The following is a 9,198-nucleotide window of genomic DNA, read 5'->3' as shown; positions in this document are numbered from 1 at the left end:
AAAAAAAAAAAAAAAAAAAAAAAATTCTGCAAGTTCGATAGATTTTTCGATCGAAGAAGAAAAAGAAAATAATCTAATAATAATTCAATCGTTCAAACGATTCACGACCTCGTACACCCCATTTCTAAATGGGGCATAGGAGAATCGTTTAGGCAAATTCGCGAGGCGTAAATATTCGCGCCGCTCCAGGCACGTGCACGGAGCGGAACTTAAATCTTGCACCAGCTGTGTTCCTCGCGATCCGCTCGCGCTTTAATATCATTCGAAGCATCCTGAACGAACCAGGCGTTCATTAAATTTCAATTCGCATGCCACGCCACCGCGAATAAAATTCGAACGTGCCGCGTCTCGCCATCTCTCGTGATGCGCCCGTAAACAAAGCGAGATTGCGAAGAGCGAGGGGGGAACAATTCGAGGATTTTACGAAACGATTTCTTCGTCGAAATTTCGAGATAAAAAAAATGAAAGATCGTCGTTTCGTTTCTGAATTCTGACGTATATAAAAATTATTTGGTTCGATTTTCAATGAGAAGAGATTGATCATTTGAATTTGATATTCGCTTTATATATAATGAAAATTGAAAGATTGAAATAAATTGCAAGTGGAATTATTATTACGAAATTATTTCTAACCGATTACAATAAATGGTTATAATCTGTATCTATATTTCTCTCTCGACGCGAGAAGAATAAGATAAGCAACATTTCGAGTGTATCACACATCGTACGACACTTTAGCGAAAAACTTTAAAAATAACAGCAGCCTGGATCTCAATATAAATGTTCTTTTTGATATCGTGCCTCCTTATCGTGCGTTGACCCTGACGCCGGATTAAATTGTCACTAAGATTTGCAAACTCCGTTTTCGATTTCAATTTTTTAATCGAAAGAAAAATGTTTCTGTTCCTCTCCCAATAAATATTTATCCATCTATCAAACGCGCATTTTACCAAACTTTTATCCACAAATGCAAATACATTCAACTATAAAGTCTCCAAGAATGTCTAAAAACACTAATATTCTCTCAACGATCTTTCATCGTAATATATTCTCGCGCGTTCCACACAAAAGGATAATCCTTGTTCTTGAACTTGTAATCCAAATCTCATTTCAAACATGTACAATTATAAATAAAGGATTCAATAAAATTTGTTGTCTCGAAAGGAAAGGAAGGGAGAAGAGACGGAAAGAATACGAGCGAATCGAATCGTCGGTAGGCGATATTAACGAATTCAGAACGGACACGTTCGGATGTTAGATCGGCGGCGTAGTGTCACGTTACTTCGCAATGCTTCGGAATGCAAAATCGCGGCGACGAACGAGCTAGTCTCGTTGCTTACGAAGGCCTCTCTCGGGTCGCTTCAAAATGTCGAAACACCGAGATCCCGGCCCGAGGAACTGGAGAACCGACACGGTGCACGGACTCGAATTCGCACTTCGTTGCGTTTTCGTCCATTATACGCGATCTTCCTTTTTCCTTTACATTTTGTAATATAATATTTGCCATACGCATGTAAAGGTGTTAATTTAAATTTCTTTTGTGAAGAATGATTCTCGGTTAGCTCGATTCTCTCCATTCCTTTTTTTTTCTTTTTACGCGCTCGTGAAATTATTTAAATTACGCTGAAATTTTCACCCATTTTTCTCTCATTTTTGGTTAATTTTTTTTTTTTTTATATATAAATAGATTTGTCATGATACAACGTTCGATCGAATGTCCTCTCGCGAGAAGATGTAGATCTCTATCTTTAATTTTGATTTTTAATTTTTCAGTATATGTATTTCGTGATCGTTAAAGAACTTGTACAATCTTTTATATCGTTTCTTTATTCAGTTTTATACTTGATTATTTTTGAAAATCGAACAATATTCTGGTATTCAAAATTTAGATGGATATTTGTTTTAAATCTCGTTTCAATTCTAAGAGAAATTTTCATCTGTCGTGAAATTTTAGAAAATTACGAACGAATACAATTTTTAACAAGTAAGTTCTTCCAACTATCCTCAAAAATACCCATAACTCCTCCCATTAATTCCGTAACAAAATGAAATATTTATATCACAGTAGACTCTCGCCTTTTAATTAACCAACGGGATATACGATCTCATTTGTTTGTCCCAAATAAACACGAATCGCGTAAAGTAAGCAATTTAGGGGATAATTTCGTGATTTACGATTCAGTAAGTATATTCGAAGTGAAAATAAATCAAAGAAGGCTGGAATTGTAATAACAGTGAATGAATTGAAAGGAAAACAATCACTTTTGCTAGGGAATCGGTTATATAGAATAAGAAAAGTTGATTTTAGAATATCTATACTTATTCAGAATTTATTTACAAAAATTTTCATTGTACTTCCTATATTTGTTCGTTCACTTGTTCAATCGCTAACGAATAACCGACAAGTAAGAAAGATAATGATCGGATATAATGTTTCATCGATCGATCTCGCAAGGAAAGACTCGTTGTCCTTCGTTTTTAGAAAAAAATTTTTGATTCATGGATACTCGATACATTCGACGTGGAACAAATTGCGGGAAAATTGAGTTGCGTATATTATTCGTTATTTATTGATATCTATAAATATTCTTACCGGATAGAATTTTTATGGAAATTTTTTTACATCATCAAATTAATATTTTTTTAATTAAGTTCGTTTCTGGAATTTCGATGTTTCGATTTTGTAAATTTATTTTGTTTGGAAAAATTAATAATATATTTTTTTTAAAAATATAAAAATTTTTCAGATAATATCAATTGATAAATTAAATTATCTTATTTTGGGAAACATGACGATAATTTTCCATCAATTTTATCGATAATCGCTATCAAAAAGTTCAATTGTACATTTATTTTTAGCGTAAAGAAAAAAATCAAAATGTATAAACAAGGGGAGGAAAGAGGAAGAAATTTATTTCAAAATCGAGATGAAAAAATGATAAGATAAATGAAGATGAATTCGTTTCAAAGAGATCACACGGAATTATTTTCAAGACGAGAAACATTCAGTGACATCTTGTTTAAGGGAAGAAAGAAAAAAAAAGTGGAATGTGACAAAATGAAACATGCGATTTCCCTTTCGAGAACGCGCTGGTCAACTTCCGCCTGTTATTATCGATTTTTAATTAAGTTCGGAGCTCGATTACAAGAAGCCGCGAAGCTCGTTTAACCTTTATTTACGACCTTCGATGTTAATGCATGAGAATGCAACTAATTTACAAGCAAAATCGCCGGAATGAAAAGAAAAGATGAAAGAGGAATAGTGATTTTTTTCGAAACCTGTTCGTAAAACGAGTGGATCAATCGTGATTTTTATCTTGTTTAAAAAATTGTTTTCAACTTCTTAAAAAAAATCTTTTATTTTTAATTATAAAGAAAAATAAAAAACTGTACGAAGTGAAAGAGTTTTGTGTAAAATAGAAATATAATTCAAAAATTCAATTTTATTATTATATTTTTATTTAATATAATATTCTTTATTTGATTTTCTGCAATTATGACATTATTCGAAATATATTTCAATGCTATTTCTATTCTATTATATCCTATATATATAAAATTTCTTCTATCTTATTTATAAATTAAAAATTATAATCTAAAAATTAATTTTATATGCAAAGTATCGGTAAAAGTAATACATTTGATGTAAATAAATTAAACCAAATGCAACTAGACTTAATCGAACTTTTGTTTCACGATTTCTGAAAAAAATTAAGGATTTATGTGACTTGATAGTATTGATGCAACCTTGATGCAATGTTATATCATTATTTTTTAATGTTATATCATTCCGCCTCGCGTAACCTTTCCATAAAGTTCGTACAAACGTGATACTCGACGATATGATAAAATTATTTCCCTTATTAGCAAAAGTTAACATTACCATAGAATAATCTTATCTGTTTCAAGCTATTTTACAAGTAATTTATTTGGATTCTCATAAATAATATATGAAGATAACGTACCTCTTAATTCTACTAAAATCATTGAGTCTCAAATATCTCAATCTTTCAAAAAAATTGTAACAAAAATAGTGTAATTAGCGAAATTAATAATTATAATGACTGGGCTACTTTTTTTCCTAATAGATATAAATTTAATTTATAAAAGAAAAGAAATAAATTAGATTAGTTACAGATTAATCTATTTTTCCTATTGATAATGTTAAAGATATGAATGTTTTAATATTCTAAAGAATTAATCGGTAAATATTTACTTCTTAATAAAGATAAATTGCAAAATAAATATTGCAAAATATATTAGTTTCTGTTAAACTATTTTTTTATAAAAAATATATTTAAATAAAATAATTACTTAATTGATAAAAATAATATATCTTTCTTTTTTTTAATATTTATTAAAATTATTAAATATAAAAATCGCAAATAATATTTGACAATATATATTTCAAAATTATTTGTGAAAATATGAAATATGAATATGAAAATATAAATTTAGATGGAATAAAATAAAATAAATAAAAAATAAATGGAAGATAAATCAAATAAAATTATCATTATATAATACTTGATCTTATTTCAATTTTTAATTAAACTTTTAAGAAAAATTGCATGAATTAAAAATTTTTCTATTTATCGAATTCACAAAATTTTGATAATTGAACGATAAGTAATTATCTGCATCTTATGTTTTATATCATCATTATTGACCTTTCTTTTAAATGGTCAACTCGTGACGTCCGTAAAATTTAAAAAAAAATACATACGAGAAAATGAAAGAGACATGCACAAGAAAATACCAGTACGAAAATAACATGAACGAAAACAGATTTAACAGAACTATACTGTTGAATATCTCTCTTTGAAATATCATGAAAGTTAAGTTAAAACTTAAATAAAAAAAAAAATGGAAAAATCGATCGATTTTGATGAATAATCTTGGTCTTTAATATATAAGTATGATTCGACGATAAGAAAATAGAAAATATAATATCGATATATATAATGTTACTATAATATTATTATAAATAATTTAAAAAAAAAAGAATATATAAGAGAATCTTCGAAAAAAAAAATTTAAATTTTCTAGCACTTTCAAATTTTCGCGCCAAAAATGCAACATGTTTTAATTGTCAATGTCAATGGAACGAAGAAAATTTATGAATCTATTATATCTGAATCTATATTAACTGTATTAGAATAAAAATATAAATAAATATTACAGAAAATTACAACGAATCTTTTTTTTTCACGCAGACAGCCATTTTGTTAAAAATCATTGACACAATTGCATATTTAATTTATGTCGTTCTTGTTGGTTAAGATATGAAATAATTCTTACCTTTTATTATATGAAGAAACTTCATACTGCATAATATGCTTTTAATGCTTTTTTTCAATATTCATTTATCAATATTCTGTATTCATTTCTTCGAATTCTTGATTTCACGAATATATAAAAATTCTGACAATCGAATTTCACTCGATATACGGAAGATATACTTGACAAACAAATAATAAACTATTTCCACAAATTTTAATATCAATATATTACATTTTTCTGTAATAAAGAAAACGTCAATCGCGATATTATACACAATTTTATCACAATATTTCAAACTACAAATTCCACTGCGACATATTCGACACTGATCGAAAGTGACCGTGACTTTTACATTACTAACGACCAATTAGACTATTTCCCTCCAAAATAGCGTGGAGTAAATATGAACTACGTATATCGAAAGTTTCGACTTTTAATCGATAATTTATTTATCACATCTTTATGTCATGACAAGACAGTAATTGTGCATTTATGCGAAATTGAAAAATGTAAATATATTTTATGTTCATAAAAATATAAATTTGCACAAATATTTAGGCTAATCATGACTAAATTTCTATAAAATATCCCTACCATACAATATATTAAAAAAGAAATAATTATCGATTATTTCGAATAATCGATTGATCCACGTGTTTCTCAACTAGCGAAGCACCTGCTGTAGAATCGAACCTACCTCTCGATTCGCGATCGGTGTTCCAAAGATCGATATCGATTGTCCGGAACCACAGAGTCTTCTCTGACACTTTTCGACGTCACACCGTAATATTTCAACGGGGAATTCGAAGATTGTACAGAGTGAATTGTAGACGAAACTCGCGTAAAGATGAACGAAACGGCGAATCGTGTGTCGAGGATGACGACGAAGAAAGAAATGAACTGAAAACACGCGACACGAGCCGCTAGCACGCACCGACTGAACGTGGACGCGAACAGACTGGTATCGGCCACGGGCAGCAGTCTCCCTAACAACATCATCCCCACCACAGTACCATTCAGATGAATTTTTATCTAGACCGTTATTCGAATAGAATTGTGTCCGTGTACACAAGATTCAAAATTTGCATCGAATAGTACTGTAATTCAAATCAAGTGCTTCTATTCTGATAGTAGTAAATAAATTTTACAGGATCGAATGTTTTCGATCGATAAACAATTCTTTTTAATATGATTTGAAGAGAAAAGTTAATAGAAAAGTTAAATATTGTTGTTTATGTGTGAATGTGTATAAACTTTTTAGTATTAAGATAAAACGGTTTTTATTAAAAATATATTATAAATAAGAGATGTTTGAAAATTAAAATTATCATTTTTATAGTGAATATTTTTATAGTGAATAATTTTTTTTTTCAGGTGAGTAAATCTTATTATTTATATTGACTTATAATATTATTTTAATATATATAAATAATAGAATGTAATAGTAAAATAAATGAAATAGAATAGATAAATAGAATTAAAAGTATTTAGTAATTGTTAACAAAAAGGAAATGACTATTATCAAGAAAAAATTATAATTTTTTAACTTTCTTACATATACCATATAATAGAATAAAATTATTCTACTTTCAATAAACATATAGTAATTTATCTTTATCTACGTCATTTATCTTTATCTATGAATATATAATCGTTTAATAGGTTAAAAATATCTGTAATTATAGTTATAAATATAGATAATATCATAAAAAGATAGAAGTATAAGATAATAAATAAGATATAAGTATATTGCTTAAGTATTTTTATATGTTAAATAATTAAACAAATTAATTTTAATTTATTTCATTTTATAAAGATTTTTATGATATTTATATTTTGTGATATTCTCATTTTAATAATAATAATAATAATATTTTTATTTAATTTGATTTAAAATAAAAAACTGAAAAATAATCATATAAAAATTAAAAAAAAAAAAAAAGAAATAGAGATTTATTGAAAATTTAATAAATTCGTTAAATAATAATTATGCAAAATTGTTAATAGTAGAATTGAACACGGTATATTTATAAGTATAAATTATTACTTTTTCACATAATATGCATATGTTATATTAATATGTTACTTAGGCAATTAATATACTTTTCTAAACATTATAATATTTAAATATTGTTATTATATATATAAATAAAATTTCAAAAAGATTTATATTTTATGTTATATTTTTTTATTACTATTTTTTTCTAGTTTGATATAGTCATAATTTTAAAAGTTTAAATTATTTATAACATTTATTTATAATATTATATTATAATTTTAAAAAAAACTATAGAAATTTTTTCATATTTATTTTGTATAATGATATTCAATATTCAATATTATTCAATCAAATATAATTCTAAATAAATCTTGTTTAACTAAAATGTTTCTTTTAAAAAACTATATTTATAAACTATATTTCTTAAAACACTGAAAATAATTTATAAATCTAAAATTGTATAAAAATTTTTTTAGAACAAATTATAATTATCTCTAAAAGATTGTTTAATATTCATAATTATTTGTTATAATACTTAACACTAAAAAGAAACATTTCTTAGAAATTTGTAAAATCCAAATAAAAATTTTAATCATAATATTGATTAACAATAAATCTTATTATAAAATTAAAATTATATTTATAGAACATTATAACATTAATAAATCATTTTAATAGAATATTGAAAAATATAATTATACTTAAATAAACACTATTTAAAATATTTATTTAATTTTACAGATAACTACCTATGCTATTATTGATACGATAGATAGCATATTTACCCATCGAGCAACAGTTACCAGGTGAGAAAAATTACAAATTCCGCTATTATATCAAACACTTACATTCGAACTTACATTCAGTTTTTTAAAATTATATTTGATTTTCGTATTTAAAATTTTACTTATAAATATTTAATATATATATTTATTCGCAAATATGTATATTTCATCATATGAATAGATATGAAGCTATTGCTATATTAATATGCTATTTACAAATTATAATTTTTTTTTTTAATATAAATAATAAATTTTTTTTTTTTTCTATTTAGAAAATAAAATTTGTAACAAAATTGAGTGAGACTAAGATATTATTCATAATCACTCGGTTTTTAATTTTTCGAGTTCCGTCATAGATGTCACGAAATAGTTTTGAAATGTTGAGTTCGAAATTCTGCATTTGTGCAAATAATAAAATGTAAATAAAACGATCGACAAAATAACAAAATTATTGTTGTTCATATGCATTTAATTTCCACTAATTTAGTTTTTTTTTATTTGCAAATAAAAAATCTCGAGTCTCTAAATTTCAATCTCAATTTTTGAAAAAAAAAAAAAAAAAAAAAAAAGACAAAATTTGATAAATTGTTATAAGAGGACTTTATAAAGAAATAAAAAACTAACATTTTTTAAATTTTACTTTGAATTTAATGGGAAATCATTTTTATTATTATTTTATCACTATGTTTTAAAATATATAATAATAGTAGTAGTTATACATATATATTCTGGCCATCGTACAATTATTATGAACTCAAAAAATAAATTTTTCATTCATTTTATTATCAATTTTTGATTATTATCATTATATTCTAATTTGATTAAAAAAATTTAATAAAATCTATCCCATCTAATTTATATAAGTGCTCTATTTAATATTCAAAAAATTTTTAATTTTTATCTTATCTATTTGCATTAAATTTTTGGTTTATACTTTAGATGTTTTGTTTATATATTTTTATTTTTTTTTTTATAAAAAATACATATGAAATGAGTGCAAGAACATCGTTTAAGGAATTGCGGCAAAAATACTAAATTAAAAAAATTTTTAATTTTATATTAATTATTTATGAATATTAGTATATTAGTATACATAAATAAAATCAATAGAAATTTAAAATAAAATTTTGA

The 9,198-nt window shown here is 25.3% G+C and overlaps 1 long non-coding RNA gene across 1 annotated transcript in view; it reads right to left on the bottom strand.

Annotated features, from left to right (window-relative positions):
* Positions 1–6,301, bottom strand: part of LOC116186419 — a 12,946-nt gene extending 6,645 nt beyond the window's left edge. Inside the window, exon 1 of the long non-coding RNA XR_004151405.1 lies at positions 5,981–6,301. This is a non-coding gene — a long non-coding RNA (uncharacterized LOC116186419). The remainder of the gene's footprint in view (positions 1–5,980) is intronic.
* Positions 6,302–9,198: the final 2,897 nt, after the last annotated feature.

Source organism: Apis dorsata, unplaced genomic scaffold (assembly GCF_000469605.1).
Source record: "Apis dorsata unplaced genomic scaffold, Apis dorsata 1.3 scaffold_676, whole genome shotgun sequence".
Lineage (NCBI taxonomy): Eukaryota > Metazoa > Arthropoda > Insecta > Hymenoptera > Apidae > Apis > Apis dorsata.
The sequence above is the reverse complement of the archived record's forward strand: the minus strand, read 5'-3'. Positions and strand labels throughout refer to the sequence as shown.